This window comes from Peromyscus californicus, unplaced genomic scaffold, assembly GCF_007827085.1.
Source record: "Peromyscus californicus insignis strain IS unplaced genomic scaffold, ASM782708v3 Scaffold_11__1_contigs__length_118956290, whole genome shotgun sequence".
NCBI lineage: Eukaryota > Metazoa > Chordata > Mammalia > Rodentia > Cricetidae > Peromyscus > Peromyscus californicus.
The window spans coordinates 111,971,868-111,993,977 of record NW_026294402.1 but is presented as its reverse complement, the minus strand read 5'-3'; the positions used below and the strand labels follow the sequence as shown (position 1 = coordinate 111,993,977).

The 22,110-nt window shown below is 43.9% G+C and overlaps 1 protein-coding gene and 1 long non-coding RNA gene across 12 annotated transcripts in view; both read left to right on the top strand.

Annotated features, from left to right (window-relative positions):
- LOC128100970 (uncharacterized) overlaps positions 1-13,672 on the top strand; it is a 172,136-nt gene extending 158,464 nt beyond the window's left edge. The window contains exons 2-3 of the long non-coding RNA XR_008214974.1: positions 11,817-11,947; positions 12,048-13,672. This is a non-coding gene — a long non-coding RNA (uncharacterized LOC128100970). The remainder of the gene's footprint in view (positions 1-11,816; positions 11,948-12,047) is intronic.
- The window catches only part of Rbms3 (RNA binding motif single stranded interacting protein 3), a 1,493,133-nt gene that overhangs the window by 312,791 nt on the left and 1,158,232 nt on the right, over positions 1-22,110 (top strand). The window lies entirely within an intron of this gene.

Below are 22,110 nucleotides of genomic sequence, written 5' to 3'. Positions count from 1 at the left end.
TGAGCAAGAGTTCTTGCTGTATAAACACGAGGAACTGAGTTTAAATCTTGAGCACCTACACAAAACACTGGGCCCAGGCATGCGTTCCTGTGACCCAGCACTGTGTGTGGAAAAGGCAGGGGAATCACTCGAGTGTGCTGGCTGCTGGCCTCGCTCAGGGTGAGTGAGAGAACATGTCTTAAGGAACTAGGTAGTGTGAAAGAGCAGGACACCTGGTGCCCTTGCTGGCTTCCACACAGACTCTAGTGGACACACCCTTCATACACATGTGCACATACACCAGACACATCCGTAAATACACACACACACACACACACACACACACACACACACACACACACACCACAATAAATAAATACCAAAACTAGCATGTTTTAATAAACAGTCCAATTTTGTGCAAAGCAATCTTACTAAATAAGATTACTATTGTGGCTTAAGTTAAGCAGCCTCTCCTCAGCTTGCTCTTGGATATTCAATTGTAAGCATAGCATTTAGTAGGAGATAAATATCCTAATTCCACAAAGCCATGACTATAAAATGAACTTAAACCTCATAACTCATTCTCGCAATCTGATGAGAAACTTATAAGACTGCAAGTTAGTCCTGGTGCCCTGAAGTCTGTGTCCTAAGTACCACATTGTGTGGCTTGGGGCAGAACTTGAATTTCTAGGGAATCTGGGACCATTCATGGAGCCCTTAGATTCACCAGCAAACACAGACATACTCCAAGAGAATGTGAAGAGCAAAGTCCTGAAGCTCTGTGGAGCAGCTTAGGTACATAATCGTTTTAATTGACTACTCTCCTTGCACAGACAGACAGACAGGTCCTGTGACTTAACAAGTTAGTCTTTGTCTCCATTACCTTTGATAGGAATGCGTAAATCCTACCCTAAGCAGCTCCCATTTTAATATACCTTCAATACAATCCTTGATAGATCTGCCAGCATATATGGATGTGACTTCTGCCCAGCTTCGTGTCCCTGTTGTGGAACAAGCTAAAAGGACAAGAAAGATCCAACTGGGCCTTTTTTGGTTTTCTAGGTGTAATAATGAATCCCTTGTCTTCTTTCCCCCCAAACACCAAGGAGAACTGTGAGATGCTGTGTGGTTTTTAAATAACAACCAGACACAGATTTGGACTATAACTTAATTTCTCAAGTAACTTCTGGGACATGCACTAAGTCTGGGGCATTCTGCTAGGTGTTTTCAGATGCTGAGAATACCTGTGTCCTCTCTTGAAGAGGTGAAGGAACACATGTCTAGTATCAGTAAAATAAATCTGGCAAGGCAGTGCATGTGATCAAAGACAAATTGACCCTATCTGACAAATCAATCAAAGGTAATTAAATAGAGGGGATGATTTAAGGCAAGCCTGGAAGACTTTAATTACTTCTACTTCCTTTTTTTTTTTTTTTTACTTCTGCTGTTTTAAATTATCATAAGGATCTACTCACATGGGGAGGTAGAAGTGGCCATTGCAAATTGCCATTCCTACTCACTGAATATCCTAATGGGCCTGAATAAGTTGGGTCAGAGGCTGATTTCAAGTTAACATTAAGTCTTTAAACAAATGGAAAGTTTGAGAAACAAAAGAATGCCAAAACTGGCCGAGAGAGGAGGAAATGTTCTCCCCACGGCTGCTTCTGGGCCTGGTGAAGTGGTCACACTGTGTATTTAATTGCCTGTTGAGAGGCTGAGCTCAGTGCTGGTCTTGGCAAGCCTGGAAGGGCCTGGAGAGCAGGGAAGGGAGACCACAGGAAGAATCAGGTGCGAAGAGGAAGCCTGGTGCAGAATTAAAGGTGGCGCCCCGGGTGCGGATGAGAGTTTAGAAAGAATCACATGTCTCAGAAAAGCTTCCATCATGTTGATATGATTGTTTACTCAGGCTTGCAGACATTCTATGTTGCTTTCCTACAAGGTGCTGTTGGACTTCTGAGTGTTTAACCTTGACAGTACTGATAGGCATAAGCCCCATTTCCCCGTACAGTGGCTTCAGGATAACTTTATCTGCTTCAGTGAGCTGTCCTTCTTTCACACACTTCAAACATATTACTGGTGGTTATGAGGCATGTTATTCTCAGAACTCTCACGGGGAAGAGAATTTTATACAGCGAATCAAAAATGCAAGTCATGGCCCTCCTGGAGAGATGAGTCAGTGGTGAAGAGCATTTACTGCTGTAGCTGGGGACCTGGGTTTGGTTCCCAGTACCCATAGGGAGCCTCACAACTGTCTGTAACTCCAGTTTGCAGGGATCCAATCCTTCTTCTAATATCCATGGACACCTTCACACACACAGCATAAATAAACACACTCAGGCACACACACGGACACATACATAAATATTTTATTTAGTTCAAGTCATTTCATACCATCAGGTTTCAAAAAATAAAATTACTCCCTTGGGTTGTCTGGAATATAAACTATTATTTAATTTTGTGTAATAGAGAAAAATGGTTAGTGTTTTTCCTCCCTCTCTATCAATAAACTAAAACACGGCCACCTCAAGCTCATCAGTCATGAACAACAAAAGTAACGCTAGCCTGGTGGTTAATTTGGAATCTACTGATGAGACCAATATTGGGGGAGAACACTTAGTGAGCTGAGGGTTTAATAACAACTAGAGTTTCACGGAAATCTAGAGGGAAGTGAGAGAGCATGTGTCTGCTGTACACACCGGCTGAGCTGTAAATAGACTGTTTATCTGCATCTCCATGTTAGTGTCTAGAGAATTTATGCTTTCAGTTTTTTGTTTCCTGGTTACCCATAATCTTTCCAACAACAAAGACTTATTTACGAGCACTCACTAAGCGCTTTCCTCGTGCGATCCCATCTGATCCAAGCAGCAGTTCCTTTGAGGTAAAAGGACTAGCAAAATTTTTTGGCCGAGAGAGGGAATGGACTGAAGACTGGAGCTGTGGTGTGACACAGCAGACAGTGATTGAGTGGCCTGCCTGTCGCTTAGCTCACTTCCCTGTGGTCCTAATGACAGCTCAGGTCGGCTTTGATTCGAGTCTGGAGGAAGCTGACCATAGATGCTTTTTTGTTCATCCTTCCCAGTGACATGCAGGGCTGGCACTCAGGTTTCTCTGCTCCAAGGCTGAGGATCCTGCTGTACTCGGCTTCCATAGAAACCATGAACTCTGAGCTCTCCTGTAGAATTTGACCTATCAAAGAGCTCGGCCATTGGGTTTGCTTGTTATTAACTTTAAATTTTGCAGCTGTGTGTGTGTGTGTGTGTGTGTGTGTGTGTGTGTGTGTGTGCGCGCGCGTTCGCGCGCACGCACATGTGTATGTATGCTTGCATGTGTATTCATGCATGTGTGTGAGTGTGTGCATGTATACACGTGCATGTGTGCACAAATGTGCATCTGTATGCCTGTGCACATGTACACATATTTGAGGACATGCGTGTGTGGAGGTCAGAGAGCGCCCTTGGTAGTACTGCTCAGGCACAGCCCACCTTATTTGGCAATAGGCTCTCTTACTGGCCTGGAACTGGCCAAGTAGTCTAGGCTGATTGGCCAGTGAACCCAGGGGAATCTGCCTGTCTCCGCCTTTCCAGTTCTGGGATTACAAGTGTGTGTTCCACTTCATGCAGTTTCTGGGGATCAAGCTCAGGTTTTCATTCCCACACAACAAGCACTTTCCTGATGGAGCTGTCTCCCCAGTCCAGTAGTTGCCAACATTGTTATGTCAGCAAGCATCTAGGATTTTAGTTTCTTTTGAAAAAATAAAAATTGGCTTTTCCTAAAACACTCCTTATAACAAGTGGCCATCAGAATGGATCATGGCTACCAGAGTTTTACACAGTGTTCTGGTTTACTTCCCAGACGTTTTTGTTCTGATGATCTCGGGGCTAACTGAAGATTTTCTACTTTCCCATTTGAGGTTTTTGGTGTAGCATGGTAAACAGGCTGCCCCTTTAGCTTCTTGCTCTTGACATCTATGGGAATGAAAGTCACAAAGATGTGGCTTCTTTCTCATGGGGCTTTTACAGACAGAGCAGTTCCCTAGCACAAGTGACATTTCAGATTCAAGAAGGCAAGCCAAGTCATAATTGGCCCTGTCACCATTTGAGGTTGACACTGGCACCTCTTGTGTTTGCCCTGGTTGAGTAATCTGTGTGTGTCTGAGGAGGCCACACACAGGCAGATGTGAGCTCTGTTTACATTCATTTTCTGCCTGGAAACTTGGTTCCTCTGGATCACAGCTTTGGAACGCCTGACAGATTGGAAATTCACTGGTACAAACTTGGTCATAAAGACTTCACTGGAACTGGTTTGGTAGTCGACCTTCACAGCTTTCCCTGGGCTTCAGCAAAGGGGACTTGTGACTGACAGCCGGGCGATGATAGTGATTGCATGAGTGCCACGTCTGAATGTTCTCAGGACATCAAGTCTTCCCCTTTTATGGATGAGAGGATTGAAACTTGGAACTGTTTAAAGAGATAGGGTAGACTCTGTCAGCAGCATCGGGTGGTTGCAATCTACTACATGGCTGCAATCTCAGCCACTTAGGAGGTAAAAGTGGAAAAATCAGTCTGGGCAATTTAGAGAGAACTTGTCTTGGAAAAGACTGAGGAGAGAAGAAGGCAAGAGGAGGCAAGAGAGAGAAGACATTTTATGGTCCCTCAGTCTTAGAATGTGGAACTGGGGGTGATGGGAGAGTTCGATGTCACCTTGTTTTATCCATCTTCAATAGTAGGTCATAAGCCGAATTGGAGAGAAGGAAGTGGGAAACAACTGGAAGATGCCCTCTCCATCCCAGGAGACCCACTGGTACCACGTTGGTTGGGAGTATTTGTCGAGGATGCTCAGATCTGCTATAGGAATATTATAATGTGTCTTTGCTCCTGGTGTACATCAGGTCCCTTGACATAGACTCTGACCCTCAGTTGGGCACTCTGAGGTGCGGTGACGAATCTTGCAGAGTGAATTGACTTGGAATTTATACTTCAGGTACCAAGGTCAGGAACCGAGTGTGTTCCATGTTTGACCCACTGCCTTTGCCCATGTGTCTGAGGATAGCTAGGAGTACAGGCCAACACACAATCATAAACGTACTTAAAACTGAATGAGATTATTATGTGTGTGTGTGTGTGTGTGTGTGCACATGTGTGTGTGTGTGACTTGATTTTGCAGTTCTTGAGGGTGAACTTTGTAGATGAAAACATCATGTTACAATGTCATAAGGTGGGGGAGGGGGCTGGAAGGGTTGCTTACCAGTTAAGAGTGCTTGTTATACAAGAATAAGGACCTGAGTTTGGATCCCAGTACCCACATAGTGAACTATATGCATTCCAGCACTATGGTTAGAGGTGCATGCTCAGTTTTTACCTGATCTGAACTTAGGCCATCATGATTATCCATCAAGTGTTATTACCCTCGTAGCCATCTCCCCAACCCACTGTTACATCCACTTTCCATCTAACCTCTGTAAATGACCATCTTCTCCATGGGTTTATAGGATGGGTGGAGGAACCGTTTCTACCCACAGGAGGAAAAAGCTAGAAGCTGACCCCAAGCAGCTGTGACAGGTCCCTTTGTTTGTGGTTCTCAGGAGTTTCCTCTGCCAGCCTGTTTTTTTCCCATGCCCTTCTTAATTCCAGCTTTGTTCGCAGCCAGTGACAGCTGTTTGCAGTTCATTTATGGAAGACTTGACCATTGCTCTGTCTGCTTGTCACTGTGACTTCTTCTAATTTCCACATGACAGGAAAACATCCCAGCCTGGGCTCTGCAAGGACTGGACTCTCTATTCAAATTTAGAATTAATTTTAGTATGCTTTTATGGAATCTAGAATTTCCTCTATGTACAGAATCATATTAAGTTTTCTTATTTCTTTTCTCCCTCCTTCCTTCCTTCTTCCCTGGCCCCTGTGGCTCACTATCTATCTATCTATCTATCTATCTATCTATCTATCTATCTATCTATCTACCTACCTTTTTATCTGTCTCTTGTTATTAAAGAGGGTCTCACACAGTCTAGGTTGGCCTTGAACTCACTATATATTTGAGGATAAACTTGAACTCATGACTCATGATCCCCCTGCCTCCACTTCCTGAGAGTTTAAATTAGAGATGTGTAGTGTATATAAAGCTGTAGGTTGTTGTGCTTTTTCCCAAACAAAGCTTTGGAATATTCTTGCAAGATTCTGCTGCATTCATGGGCAAGCCTGGCCTCTATTTCTGGGCCACGTTGCTGAGTGTGTGACATCACAGATGGCCATTTGCTTGAGGCATTAGACTGAATCAGGAATGACTGCAATGGTGTTCCAGTGAGCTTGGTTAGTGGCCAAGCTCAGTATACAGAAAAGTCTGCCTGATCTCTGTCTCATGTGCATGGTCAGCTGTCAAAATGTCTCTGCTCTGAGTGTCATTCTTGCCTTCACTTAGAATCTTTGGTCCTGGAGAAACTAGTCAATAAGAGTTCAAACTCCAGGATGTCTGTGGTAAACTCTCTTTGTTTTCTAGTTAGGAAAAGAAGCTAGCAAATGGGAAGGCCATAAGCCATCGGCAAAGATGGGAAGGCCATAAACCATCAGCAAAGATGGGAAGGCCATAAGCCATCAGCAAAGACAAGTGTGTTTGCAGTCCATGGTTTGGTGTTCAGCCTTGCTTGCTGTGGCTAATTGTTCTGTAAGTTTTTCTCTTCTAGAGCAGAAGCCCAGTCAAGACAGGGCTCTTGTTTTACCTGCTTGAGGCTGGACCTGTTAGTACCTCTTCCCGTGATGGATGCACTTTCAAGTTCTTAATAAATCAGATGGGCCCTGCCTTGCTGCATAAGTGCAGGGGTCTCAAAAAAGAGCTCCAGATCCCCCAGGTGTGGATTTTCATTGAAAAAAAAAACTGGCTCAGATAACTCAGGTGCTTGCCTAGCATGCATGAATCCTGACTTTGATCTGTTCCCACCACATAAACTAGAATCAGTGGTCCATGCCTTAATCCCAACACTTAGGACATGGAGACAGGATGATTAGGAGTTCAAGGTTATCTTTACCTACATAGTCTGAGACCAGGCTATGCTATGAAGTCCTAGGAAGAAAAGAAGGAAAGAAGGAGAAATAAAGGACTCATCTCGGTTAGCCTTTGGAGGAGCATCCCTCAGAAGCAGAAAATCACATATTAACACAGTATCTTGTATGTGCCTGCAGGCCTTAGTGTATGCTGCAGTTTCTCATCTCCTAGCTTGGTGCTGCCTCAATGTCAGCTCTGCTTCTGAGCTTTCAGAATATTTTATGCTCCACAGCATTGGAAAGTAGCACCACGGTGTCCTTCTCTTCAGATCTGTGTCACCCCGACAAGCCTGTGAGGCCAACAGCCTGACCTCCATGGCCTCTTGTCTATAGACCATGATTAAATAAATATTCAGTCTTCTGAGTGGCACCCTAGACATTGTGGAAAGAGGTGACACACTCCTGACCTTGGGACACCTCATGAGCTTACAGAAGAGAGACAGAACCAGTGCATTAAAAAATGTGAAAAACACATTAAAACTCTGAGGTTAGGATGGACTTAGATAATATTTATAAATCCACTTAACATGGCTCAGAAATCCTCATTTATGTATTCATGTGTATCTATGTCAAGCGTTTTGAAATGATGGAAGAGATCACAGTTAAACTAACCCAGCTTTCCCCTGTAACAGTTTTCTTCCCCCCGAGATGCCTCTGAGACAGGATTTGAGAGCAAGTATTGTGTTTAAACAGCTTAAAATGGCCCGAAGGGACAGAAGGAAGGAAGGTAGTCAGGCTGAGGAGATGGTACAGTCAGTATGGGGCTTGCTGTGCAAGCATGAAGACCCTCATCGAAGACTTGGATATTCCTGGACTTGTATGCCCAGAAAAGGTAGTCTCTGGAGAAAACCCTCTTGTAACAAGGTGTCGCCATTAGCAGTTGGAGGAATGCCTTGACAGCACCAGAGGGAGCTGGGTAAAGGGCCACCAGTCTCTGCTGCATCTTTATCTGTCGATGAGAATGCTGGTTTGGAAAGTATAGGAGTAGATTTGAGTTTTAAGGAAACAGGTGTCTGTAACTGAAGCCAGGGACAGAGCGGGCTGTGAAGATCCAGGCTCTGGTAACTTCCCTAAGTTTGGATGCCCAGTTAGCCACTAGACATCTATCAGGTTATGCAACTTTTCCTGGGGAGGTATTAAGTGGCTGGTCACTAGGGACAGAACAAGTAAGTGATTCTACTCGAGATGACTTGTCCCAGTGAGTTTAGTAAGGCCATTTGCAAGAACATGGGTAAAGAGTTCTATCTAAGATCGTAGACAACCTGAGGGTGACTATACTATTGAAAAGCCTACCCAGCATGGGTGAGGGCTGTGTTTCTGGAGCTCCATGCTCAACTGCAGAGGCCCCTCTCCTCAACAACCCTTTACTACTTTTACAACCTGGGAAAGGGGTTTTGTGAATCTTGTAACTTCATGGGCTTCCTGAACCTTGGAAGTTTCTTTGACTTTCTGAGTTTTATGAGCTTCCTCTTCCACCCCGAGGAAAAGTTCAACTTGTACCAAATGGATTCATAACATAGGTCTAGATAGTATTCCACAGTGGGTAGACAAAAGAGTTTGTGGCAGGAGTCACTTCAGAAAAATGAGATCTCTGTGTGGTCAGAGAAGGCATGGGTTTAACAGGACATAGCCTTCCTCCAAGCCAACTAGATTAAAGAGGCAGGTAAGGATTAGAGGTGTTGTCTTGTGTCTCCTACTGTCTGTAGAAGAGGAGACTGTTGGTGTTGGCAGAGTTGGGTGGGAGTGGTCAGTGTATCTAACAGGTATGGATTATGATCTCCTCTCATGATGTGCTGGATGTATCATCTCTAGAGAGCTGGCACAATGGGAAATTAAAGACTCAAAGTCTCTTTATCATTGGATACCATAATGTTGTTGATGATCTCTACAGAAGGCCTGGGTCCTAGGCTCCAGCAAATGCCTCCTGCAAGAACTGATGTGTGGTTTTAGCTGTGGTTCCTGTGTTTCATCTGACTGTCAGTTGCCCTGGTGGATGTGCCCAGGAATTTCCTTGAGAACACAGTTCAAGCATTAATTACCCATTATTATATCAAAACACCAGATCTAAGATGGATGTGGTGTTGTACATCTGTAATCCCTGCATTCAAGAGGCTGAGGAGGAAGGATCCAGGGTCAGCCTAGACCACTGTCTCAAAAACAACAAAGCGAGCTTATGTATACTATTGTTTTCCCTAATCCTGTATTTTAGGTTCAAAGTAGAGATCCAGAAAAGAGTTGTCAGGATGTGCTAATGGTGTGGGAGATTTAATGGGGGAGAAAATGTAAAGCAAACATATGATGTTTGTGTTTCCATATACTCAGTGACATAGCTGTTTATGGAAGAAGGAGGGAGAGATGAATCAGACTGGTCCAGCCAGGAGGCAGCAGCTGCACTAGTTACGTGAATGGGAGGAGTGAACATAGAATTGGAACTGTTAAGCCATTCAAATGGATGCTGAGATGGAGGAGGCAGGTGAACCACAAAAGCAACACCAGTAAGGACCTGGAGAGGGCAGTCAGAAAAGGAATTAAAACGTGAAATGTTGGAAGATGAACTCGAAGATGAGGAATGCAGACCTCATAGGGAGGGATCTGGACAGGTTTCTGCACTAGCATTTGAAAAAGCAACAGACAGGAGGGCTCTACAGAGTTGGAAATAAAGCAAAACAGCAAAACAAGGTTCATTTTTTCAAGACTGCCTTTAGTCAACTGAGAACCAACTACAGCTGAGCAGGAAAGACTGGAGCCTTGCTAGCATCTTCAAGGCATCCCTCCCACCAAGCCTCACTAAATCTTCAGAGTAGAAAATTACTAATGGCCAAGCTTGCCTGTCACCTGCAGATGTGGCAGGGTCACACCCCATAAGCTTTAAAATAGACAGGACATAAGGCATAGAGTGGAGCCTATGCAAGGTCTCTGATAAGACACAAACCAATGTACACAGCAGATGGAATGTAAGACCCCAGATGATAGGCCAGCTTGGACCCTCCTGATTGTTCAGCCAATAAGGAAAGGAAGAAGGTACCTTCATTCAGGGCCAGCCTAGCCTGGCCTTCTTGGTGAGCTCCAGGCCAGGAGGTGGAGAGCATCTCTGGTGATGGTGGGTGGGTTGTCTTCTGACTTCCATGGGCATGTGGACACATGTTGTGTGCCCACTCCCACTCACATATGTACCTGTGCACATGAATATATGCACATGTGTGCAGATAGGCATTTTAAAAAGTGCACTAGAACTGTGATAGGTCATTGGGATTAAAACAAAAGAAGATGGTACCTTTGATCACATGCTCACTCCATGACATTCATTTAGAGTCTAGTGCAGGGTGAAAGGTTTCTGACCCAATTATTTATATTCTTTTTTTCTCTTTCTCCTGCTTGCTCATGAAACATAGAGCAAGGAATTCATGTATGTTATATCTCCACATGATACAGCTTCACTTTACATTATACAGGGTATATGAGAAGTGCTCAGTCTCACATGCTGTGTTACATGATACCCATGGTGACCTAAGGGATATTTTCATGTCTCTTTACCAGAAAAGAGGAGGGTATGCGGGAAGATTCACAGATATGCTGAGGTGAGGTGCTTGGTTATGAACTCCATTCTCTCCTTTGCCTAAATCTTCAGCCATGACTTCCTGTCTAGGGAGAATCATGCCATTTCCAAGAGTAAAACTGTCACCCGAGTGACAGAATAAGACTGCGACATGATAGCCAATAGATCAGTGTGATTACTTTAACTCAAATAAAATTTCAAAACCTATTCCTTAGTCAGGGCTGCTGCATTTTGGGAGTTCCATGGCTACAGGTGACTAGTGAGCACTCCACCAGGCAGCAGAGGATATTTCTTCATCACAAAGAGTTCTGCAGTAGCCTATCAGTTTGGTGTGCTATTGGCAGCTGCTTTTGTGTGGATGCTTTCCATGGATGCTTTGATCTCTGTGCGTCTGGGTAGTGTTTCAATTTCGGACCCCAGCCTGGGTACTTCATCTTGTGCTAACTACCGTGTGTTCTGAGGACATGGGCTCTATGAAAGCACAAAATGGGAGTCCTGGGCTTTCCATGGCTTGAGGCAGGGGGAAGAGGGTCATGGGTAGAGCCATGTGTCTCTTGTGTCTCTCACACTCTAGTTTGGTGCTCTTTTGGCTCAGGTGGGAAGCCCAGCTGGGATAGAAACTGCTTCCATGTTCTGTGTGGTCCTCAGAGCCAACAAGCTGCATTAGATTGAATCAAGGAATGGACTGCAGGCTAGATGGAATCCGCTTAGGGCTTTGGAAGCTTGGGGGAAGCTGAATAGTGAGGTGACTTCAGCATGGAGTCTGCTAAAGAGAAGCCCAGGAGGTTGATGACCCCTGAGCCCATCTGCCCAGCCTTTCCCTGATGGCTACCCCAGGACAAGGGGCCCACAGAGAACCTCTTGTTAATTTCCAACTGCATTTTGCTCTGTTGTGTAGTATTTTGGTGACAGAATCCACTCAGGAGAGTTGGGGCAAGGCTGGCCAAGGTTATCAAGGAGCTGAGTTCTGAGTTCAGGTGCCCACATGGCAGTGGAATGATGCGTCCTGTCCCTTCAGACCTTTGAGACGTCTGGGAGGTCCTAGAAATCACTTCAAGTCTCCAGTCCAGGACACAACTGCCTAGGGGAATCCCAGGGAAAGGCGGCAGGTAGTGTATCCTCTCTGCGTTTTCTTCTCTTGTCCCCACAATCCTCCTCTGTGTGTGTCTGTCATGTAAGATTCCACACAGAAGGCGATTCCATAGGTCACTCATGCCCAAGGATTTATTCTATGTTCTTATCAACAGAGATTGCGTGGCCTGCAAGGTGAAGGACTCCAATGTGATCACTGCAGAATCCACCAAATTCCAAACCACTGGCAGTTCGAGTGCACAAACCCGCTTCTGGAGAGGAAGCAAGAGAAGCAAGCTGGGAGGAGGTGAGGACCCATTCGCTCTGCCCTCTGCCCCTCATCTCCTCAATGTTCATACTGTTTGTACCCATTCCTAATGGACCTCTCCCTGTGTGTCCTCCTGTAGGCCCATTACTTGGCTGGAGAGCCGGTGGATCACCTTCTCAGGTCTTCTGGAAGTTGCTGAAACATGGTGAAGAAGGTGTCATCACTCATAGGATGGAATCCAGAAGCTCTTAGCATGGACCTATGCCTGAAATAGTTCAGACTGAAGTCCTGGGACCCCAGCTCTGAGTTTGACTGCTCTTTCTCTGCCCTGTACTTCTCTTTTCTTGACTCAGGGAACTATAAACAGGAACTGCTTTAATGTGTTTAATTTTGTCCCCAAATTAGCCATGTTTATCAACATGTTACTAGAAATTTAGGAGAGTCCTACCTGAGTACATGTCACCAGGGGAATCCAGGGTCTGCTCATGGAGCTCTTAAGTCCTGTGAATAACAAAACAGTGTAAGAACGGACTCAAAAGAAGTTCAGGGACGTTTATTATTAGCATTCGACACACATGCACACATGCACACACACACACACACACACACACACACACACACACACACACACACGAGAAGGCAAGCTGTAAGACTGTAAATCTCAGCAGCTTCCCAGAGGTGGAAGATGGAGGAGAGAATGCAGCCATGCAGCTTAAGCATAGGCAACATGAAGGGCAGCCATATGGCAGACAAACAGCCACATGGGGGCAGGCTTTAGAGAGAGTGAAGGCCAACGTGTTCAAGAAAGCTGCTCTGGAAAGAGAGTGAGAGAAAAAGAAGTTATGCTTTCTGAGTAGTTCAGAAAGGCAGGCACTCTCTCAAAGTTGCCTAGCTACAGTTTTATGAAGAACTGCATGAGAGTGTAGGATTCTGGAGAGGAAAAGCACATTATCTCATTAAAGGGATAATTGTTCCTCTTATCTCTTTGAGAGTTAAAGTGGTCTTGCCTTCCCAAGGAATGGTCCCGTAGCCTGGCGATTGCCTAGCTGGGATGTTGGGTATCCACCCAAGCCACTTTCTGGATCTGAAGGGAATAGTGTTTCCTTACTTAGCCTCTTCTACCACTGTAACAAACAGATTCTGTTCTTAGAGGTTCCCTGAAGTCAGGTCTTAGGGTAGACTGTAAATGGGGCCATATTGTTGGCTAGCATAGTTCTTACCTTTAGGTTAAAAATTCACGTCCTTTCTGTCTTCTCAAGTTTGAATTCAGATGATGGTATACAGGACCCATGTTGCTTAGCTACCAAAGACATCATTAACTGTGGCACTAGCTACAGTTAAAACACGGTCAACCATGTGCTACACTTGGGGCCCCTGTGAGTTGTTTGATACAAATGTTGAACTACAAAGAAACACACACCTCACATTTTGAGAGTTGGGTTCTCTCTGATCCTGCAGCTAGAATGGCAGACAATGCTTTAAATATCAAAAGTGGCTTCCAGATACTTTGAATCTTTGGGGCAAGTTTGGGTGGTTTTGCAATGCTGTTTTCTAAGGTCAAGCAGGAACAGGAAATCAACGACCTTACCAACTGCTTTGTTCAGGCATCTGTGGACCTGCCTACTTGGGAAGAGCCAAGGAAAGGGCATGCTTCTGCAGTGGGGTTTGCAAGTGGGGACATTTCTGTGTCTGTCCTGTAACTATGTCTGCCTTACAATAAAATACCTTGGTTGACTCAGCAATAAAGCCTCTGTTGAATTCCTACCCAACTGTGTCTTTAGTGTTTTGTCAGAAAGTCCAGTAGAGACCTACAAGAGGTTTCATCTGCCAGAGATCTCAGCTGTGTCAAGGCAGATTACTCTTTCAGTAGTGGCATTAAGGGGCTTGGTAGATGGCTTGGTTGGTATGGTGCTTGCCATCCAAACATGAGGACCTGAATTTGATCCTCAGAACTCACAACAAAACAACAACAAACCAAAACCCAAAACTGGACATGGTGGCTTGTGCTTGTGGTCCCAGCCTTGTGGAGTCAAAGAAGAAGCAGATCCCTAGGGCTCACTGGCCAGCCAGCCTGGTCTACTTAGTGAACTAAAGGCAAACACTTTGGGATATGGACACACCCAATTAATTGTGATTATTTCATTGTTAATGAAGAACGGAGTGACTCAGCATAATTGGATGGCCTCAGAGTAGCAGTATAGGCCTGTCTGCTTAAGGATATTAAAAAAGAAAAGTGAAGATTCATGGGACTGAAGTCAGCAGATAAGATGCTGCTGCTCCTACCTTGGTCACATAGCCAGTTACCTTATTTTTCTCTTCATGTGAAATGGGTCCAATGTCTTTCATCTTTCACAGAGTTGACACTCTCTTCTTCATAGAGAAGGACTTAGTATGGGTGGTGAAAGAATAACTTGCCACAGAAGTGGAAGGACCTGAGGTTGAGCCCCCAAACCCACGTAAAGGTGGATGCACTAGTGTGTATGTATAATCCCAGCACTCTTTCAGTGAGATGGGAGGTAGTCACAGGAGAGTCCCTGGGAGGTCACAGGCTCGCTAGCCTGGCATATGCAGTGGTGAACAAGAACTCCTGTCTCATACAAGGTGGAAGATGTTGACTGATACCTCCCTACAGATGTGTACTGTGGCACATGTACAGTCCTATTTGCAGGTGCTTATACACACACACAAACACACACACATCATATATATATTCTTCTTTAAGAAGAAAATGACTATGTCCATTTAGAAATTTGGGGCACTACTCTCCCCATTTGCAACCTCAGGTCCATGCCATGATTATGGTAGGTGAATGCCTCCTTCTAATCACTGACCAGGAAGTACTTTTTTCCTTGGGAATGTCACCCCACAGATGGCCAGTTTGGAGGGCATTTGGCATATTTGTAGGAAGCAAGTTTGAGCATGTCCAACACTCTCCATAACCATGCCTGAGATTTTGAAACAACCAAAATGTGAAGGCAAGAGCTAAGATTACTCAGTCTGTGGTCTAGCAAATGCTTTTCCTGATTGCCTATAGTATTATAGATATGATCCCAGGATGTGAAGACAGCAAAAAAGAAAAAATATTTTCTACTTTCTACATTGAAATGGAGAGACAGGCTTTGTCATGGACACTGGGAATTGAACTCTTGAAGTGTTGGGTGTGAGCCTTAGCCTCTAACTGCTGAGCTATCTCTCCAGCTCCCCTTTCTACCTTGAAATTGTCATAATGGTGCCAATAACTGTGACAATCAACTAATACCATGGTTCTCAACCTGTGGGTTGTGACCCCTTTGGTTATCCTCTATTTCCAAAATATATTTACATTATGGTTCATACCTAGCAAAATTACAGTTGTGAAGTAGCAATGAAAATAATTTTATGTTTGGGAGTCATGACAACATAAGGAACTATATTAAAGAGTCACAGTGTTATGAAGTTTAAGAACCTTCATAATAATTGTGCTAACAGTTGTGCACATATTATGTTACCCACTCAGCAAAATGTTTTAGGAGCTCTAGATCATTTAATCTTTATAAGGGCAGCATGAAGCAGGTACCTCTGTTTCATGTGGGAGAAACTGAGGCATGAAGTGGATAGGTAACTGGGCCAAGCTGTCTGATTATTAAAGGTGTAGTTGGGATAGTATAGGCATACACTCATCCAAACCTTCCCAGCATGCTCAGCAGCTGCTTTTTTCATTCGTTCTTTGACAATTTCATACATGTATATGATGAATTTTAGTCATCCACTCCTATCACCCCAACCCCTTATGTTGAACCCTTATGATGAACCCTTCTGCTTCCCAACAAGCCCCTCTCCTCTACATGTGTATGTGTCTGTCTGTCTGTCTGTCTCTGTGTATGTCTGTGTGTATGAGTGTATGTGTGTGTCTGTCTTTCTGTCTGTCTTTGTGTGTGTATCTGTCTCTTTGTCTGTGTGTCTGTCTCTGTGTGTATGTGTGTGATTGAGTTTAATTGGGGTTGATGGGTAGATGGGTGAATGGTTACTTACAGGAGCACGGTCAACATTTCAGTAGCTACCCACTGAAGAAATGACACCCTGTACTTCAGTGACCCTTAACTGCCATCAGTCCCTCAGAGAAAGGTGAGGCTCATGAGCCCAATCCATGATGGAGAGTTGAAGGGCCCTGGAACAAGTAATTCTCTGTTTCCCCAGACAGCTCCCAAATAATGACACAGAGACTTCTTATTAATTATGAAAGCCTGGCCTATAGATTAGACTTAGTTCCTAACTAGCTCTTATAACTTAAATTAACCCATTTATATAAACCTGTTCTATAACGTGGTATTACCTCTCTTCCATCTTGCACCTCCTGTATCCTCTCCATGTACAAGTACCTACACATACACATAAACCTGCACAGATAGAAACACACCACACACACATACACACACACACATACACACACACACATAGGTATATCTGAGACCTAGTTGGCAGAGGACTTCCTGTTTCCAAAGACAGGTGTCTCTACAGTCATGAGACATTTCCTTTTAAAAGAAATCCTCAACTAACACATGAGATCAATCCAAAGCCACCTGACAGCAAGTTAGACTACATTGTACTGACTGGAACAAGTAATTAAATATAAGAGGATAGTGGGAAAAGGAGAAGACCTCCAGCCAGAGGTCCCCACCCCCACCCCACGAGGTTCAAGGTTTCCTATTTGCCTTTGACTCCCTTCCTTGTCAATTAGCATTGATTGAGCCTGCCCAAAGTACCTGGCTCTTGTCAAATCCCATTACTGGATACTCCAAGATACTGTCTGTCTCCCAGCCTTTGTTTCGTGGGACACTTTGTGTGTGTGTTGTGGGGGAGAGGACTATTGAATATTCTGTGGAGTAGCTAACACATTGATCAAGGCTGTTATAGAAAAGGCTTGCTTTTCCTGCTATGGCAGCTTTGTAGACAGGGTTTCATTTTTTGCCATTAACATTATTAACTTAAACCAATTCTCCAAGTCAAGTTATGATGGCCTAAAAAGCATGTCAGGCTGACCTACCACTCCTGCTTTTAAAGATAAACACAGGAAAATGTCAACTTGGTAAAGTAAAAAGATGTGATCAGAGAAATGTATTTTTCTCCATGGAGTTCCTGGTAAAGAACCACTATGTAATTTGTTGGTGAGGTAAATGGAGGCACAGGAGCATCCACACTCATTTCATGTTCTTAATCCATGTCAATGTTGTAAGAGGCCAGGGCTGTGTCCTCACAACACATGAGGATGGAGTGTTTCTGTTGTTGGCCCTCCACTCCACCTTTACTCAATAATTAAGGTGGATAGAGGAAATAGTTGTTGTATTAATTTCCAACTGTATTTTAGATTAAACCAAAGGAAGTACTTTCCAGCCTGGGCCTGACCTGGGGTGAGAAAGAAATCCATGCTCCATCCTTGGCTGTCTGCTCAAATTTTAGGGGGTCAAATTTCCTATTTGGAAAAAAATTCAGAGAACTACATTGTTCAGTGGCTCATTATTTACCTTTGCATAGGGAAAACACAGCTGTTTTTATGGTTGCGGGTATATTTTGTTTTGGGAGACTCATTCATTTCCCCCTGATATTAGCTAAGATTTTAGTGCTGAGAGGTTGTGAAAGTCACAAGGATATTAGACTGGTTTTTTCATGTGAATGTGAAGGTTATTGCCATCTCTTGACCACAATAAACAGAAGTTCTGGAGAGTGCAGTGTTGAGATCCTAAGTTTGTGTTCACATTTTCTAATAGATGTGATATTGTTGCTGTTCTACAGTTCTGTCCAGGGCTGCAGAGGCAGTGCAGGGGGCAAAGTTTTCACTGCAAAACCCCACAGGGACCTAGGTCTGAACTCCTAGAACTATGTAAAGAAAGTCAGAGGCAGTAGTGGTTGTCTATAATCCCAGGGACAGAGATGGGAGAATCTCCAGATGGTTGAATGGACCAACCAGCCTGGCCTATGCAGCAGCCAACAAGAGATGCTACTTCAGACAAGGTGAATGGTGAGAACATCTAAGGATGTCCTCTGACCTCCACACATGAAGGTATGAAGACTTCAATTAAAAAAAAAAACAGAATTCCATCATTCATTTAAGAAAGTTCTTTCTACTGTAAATAAACACCACTGAAATTTCTTCCGAAGAAAGTTCTGTGAAGAGAGGAATACATAGTGCCCACAAACAAAGTGTTGTGGCTGGAAACTTCAAAGTCTTGATTGCATCTTAAGGTTGGAACGCCCCCCCCCCGCCCCCATCTCTCCTTTACCTGCTGTCTTTTACAGGAGGACATCTGTCCTCCTAAGTGTGTAGGCAAGAGCCAGGCAGGCTGTCACCTCAACAGGAGTAATGAGCAGCTGTAATAACTGCATGCTGTGCCTGACATTAAGAAGACATTGTGATCCTGTAGGAAGACTCAGGCTGCAAGATAAATCGCTGCATTCATTTATGCTATTGTTAGGGACTTGAACTTCTGACACTTAGAGCAGGTGTGTTCCATTTATTTTGGGGCCAGCTGATGAAATTCTTTTGTTTCTTTGCTCCTCTCTCTGACCCCTAAGGTAGGTGTTCTTCTGAGTCTTCCTTTGTTCTTTGTTCCCTGGCTTTAGTTTTCTCTTAGGGAACTCATTCTGCACAGACACAAGCTAAATCATTGTTTCTAGAAGGCACAGATCAATAATCCAGCCTCCCCACTCCCACAATGAATCTTCATTTCTATGCAGTTGTAGGACACCTCCACCAGGATGCCTCCCGGCAGCTCAGTTACCTGCCTGCTTCCTCTTCCCAATCCGCTTTTTCAGCTTCAGTTCACGTCTTCCTGGGTACCGGGCTCAGGATCCATCTCACTAACATCAGGATCCATCTCACTAACATCTCTCTTTGTGTCATTCATGCAGCTTGGCCTCAGATACATCTCTCCAACATAAATAGTTTCACTTTATTCTCCACTGAGAAAAATTACATCTTAGACTCAGTGCTGTCCTTCAAATTCAGATTTTTTCCCATTTCTAGCCTTCCTGAGTTGCACTTTTCTTAAATATTGCAGTAAAAATGTCCCTCAGAGATCATGTTATTAGTCATGTACTCCTCTGACCCAGGATCTTTCCTGATTCCTGGTACAAAATGAGATATTTTCAAATTCTTCATTCTGTTGTTCACATTTTCTAATTCACAGTCCTGTTGTTTTCTTTGTTTTCTCTACCATTATCGACTTACAGCCTGACTTGCTCTATTGCTATATTATCGCTCTATTTTAAAAGTATTTTTGTTATTTTTAATTATGTATGTGGTGTGTGTGTGTGTGTGTGTGTGTGTGTGTGTGTGTGTGTGTGTGTGCTTGTGTGACTGAGTATGGGTTTGTGCATGTGAGTGGTGGTGCTCTCAGAAGCCAGAGAGGGCACAGGACCCCTTGAATAGGGCTGGAGTTACAGCTGGAGTGAGCCACCTGATGTGAGTGCTAGAAACAGAACTTAGGTCCTCTGGAAGAGCAGCAAGCTCTCTTAACTGCTGAGCCATCTTGCAAGCTCCATCAGATCATTCTTTAAGTATGCTTTGACTCTTCATATTCTTTCCTGTGTCATTTTGTCCTTCCTCTCTCTACTAAACTCCAACAGGTTCTACAGATGTGTAAGAACATCCTTCCTATAGTGTTGCTCAGTTCTCCAAATGTTTGCCTTTCTTCCTCCTGTCTTAACTGTGCAGCATTTACATCTGTCTTAATTCTGGTGGTTGTGATGGTATAGAACGTTATTTGTTGGATCCTAAACCCAGGATTCATGTTACACATCTATATATGGGAAGACTGAGATGGACACCCCTACAGATAGCATGCTATTTATTATCTATCATATATGTGAGGCCCTCTCTTGGAGGCCACACTAGATGTAGATTGCCAAGGAACTTATGCTGTAGAGGAGGAACAAAGAAAGAAATCAGTCAGTAAAGTTGGAATTTGTGCTGATCAGAAAACAAAATAATGTTAAAGAAAGTTGTTTGTGAAAGACATTCTATTAGGGAAGATTCCTCTATTTAAAAAGAGACCTAGACAAATGAGAAAAGAACAGCCACCCAGAGTTCTTGGGGATGTCTTCTACACCAGGGGAAACATACAGGTCCATGACAGGCATGACCCCTGTATACTAGGAAGACACTAGAGTTGGGGACAGATTGAAGCCTTAATTATTGGAATGCACAGGCTATGAAGAGAGTTTGATAGCAGTCTCCAGTTCTGAGCATTGGTTCAGTCTGTTTGTGGTACTATAATATCCAAGCTGGGTGATTTGTGAAAACAGAAATGTATCTCTCACAGCTCTGGTGGCTGAGAAACCCAAGATTAATGAATTAATGGGTTTGGTACCTAGTGAGGCTTTGTTCTCAGTTTCCAAGGTGAAGTTGCTGAATCCTCTGGAAGGAAGGGATGCCGTGTCCATGTGCTCCCTTCGGTCTTAAGCTCCTTCCTGAGAGTGCCAGTCCCACCTGAGAAGGCAGAGTCCTCGTGACTTTCATCACGTTCTGAAGCTGCCCTTCTTCCTACCATGGCACCAGGGGATTAAGTCTCCAGATAAATTTGAAGGTGACACTTATCTAAGTCATGACAGTGGGATAGGAGACCACTCAGAGTTTAAAGAGGGAAACAAGAAGCCATTTCTTAGCCACAGACGTTAGCTCCAAGGGCTGTCAATGCTAAGGTGGGTCCAGTGGCCTACAGTTTGATCTCAGGAAAATGCTTTCCTCAGTGGTGTATATGAAAAGCAACACACGTGATTTCTTTGGTCCCCTCCTCACCGGCCCCGCAGAGTCTCACTGCTTGATTTAATAAATTCCATTGCAAAGAAAGGCAGAAACAAACAAAAACAAACAAAAAAGGACAAAGAACTTAAAGACCATTTTCCTTCACTGACAGAATGGGAAAACTTTTGAAAGAAAGACTTTAAAAAAAAAAAGACAAGGAATCCAGAATCGCCATTGGTTTCTTCTAATACAACACAGTGACTGTCATCATATAGCAAAGATCTACACTCTGAGGACAAGGCCAGTCAATGACCTGGCCCTAGGCCCTGGGTCAGCATCCTTTCAGGGGGATGGGTAGAAGAGGGTGTTGGATTCATTCTATTTTTTACTACTTCCACTTTATCAATGATAGGTATGTCATAAACACACAGCCCAGTGTTTTTCTAGGTCAGATCTTTAGCTGGGCTCTTTGACCCTTTGGAGTTTATATTCACATACATTCTTGGAGTGCTCAGTTTCAGTACTCAGTACTCATTCTCCTGACTGCTATGTCTTTCTGATTGGATACATGGAAAACATGGTTGCTTTATTAATGAATGCAAGTCATCTTTCTCAGATTAAAATAAAATAGTCTCACCACCATGACCTTAATATATAAATTAATAAATTAATCATAATGTCATTTGCATAATATATGTTTGTTTTTCTTCAACCATTCTATAGTACATGTGCTAGAGACAAAAATGTAAGCAGGGATGGAGAGATCGCTCAGTGGTTAAGAGTGTTTACTACTCTTACAGAGGACCTGGGTTTGGTTTCCAGCACCCATGTCAGGAGGCTCAAAGTGACCTATAGCTCTAGGTCCAGGGGATCTGATATCATCTTCTTGTCTCCTTGGGTATTTGCAACATGTGCTCCTGTGCACGAGTACACACACACACACACACACACACACACACACACACACACACACACACACACAATCACAGTCTAAATCCCCAAACTGTCAGGGAAGGAATCTTAAGACTGAGCATCCATTGCTTGAATTCCCTCTGTAGAGTGGCTGCCAAGAGATCAGCTTCCCCTAGAAAGCACCAGTGAGTGAACTTGTGAACACTCACGACACTCACGACAGGATCAGCTCCTTCATTAACAGGTGCAAATCCGTGTCTGTGTGGGCTTCCCCATGAGTTATAACTTGGGAAACTCTGGTGCAGACAGAGGCCACCAGACAATGCACACGTCAGGCAAGCATGCTATTTGGATAATAAACTTAAATATTTTAATGAATGGTATCTGCCACGTGGCACAGTGTGATAGGTAGTAGGAGGGACTGTGGTAAAGTCTTTGGTTTTTATCTGTAGCTCCTTTGAGGAAATGCTGGACAGGCGTGTTGGTGGTGTTTTTAAAAACTGCAGTTTAGGATTTCCAGATGTTATCTCTGCATTTTACTTGGCCACAGAGGCAAATTCTTTCAAGTCGC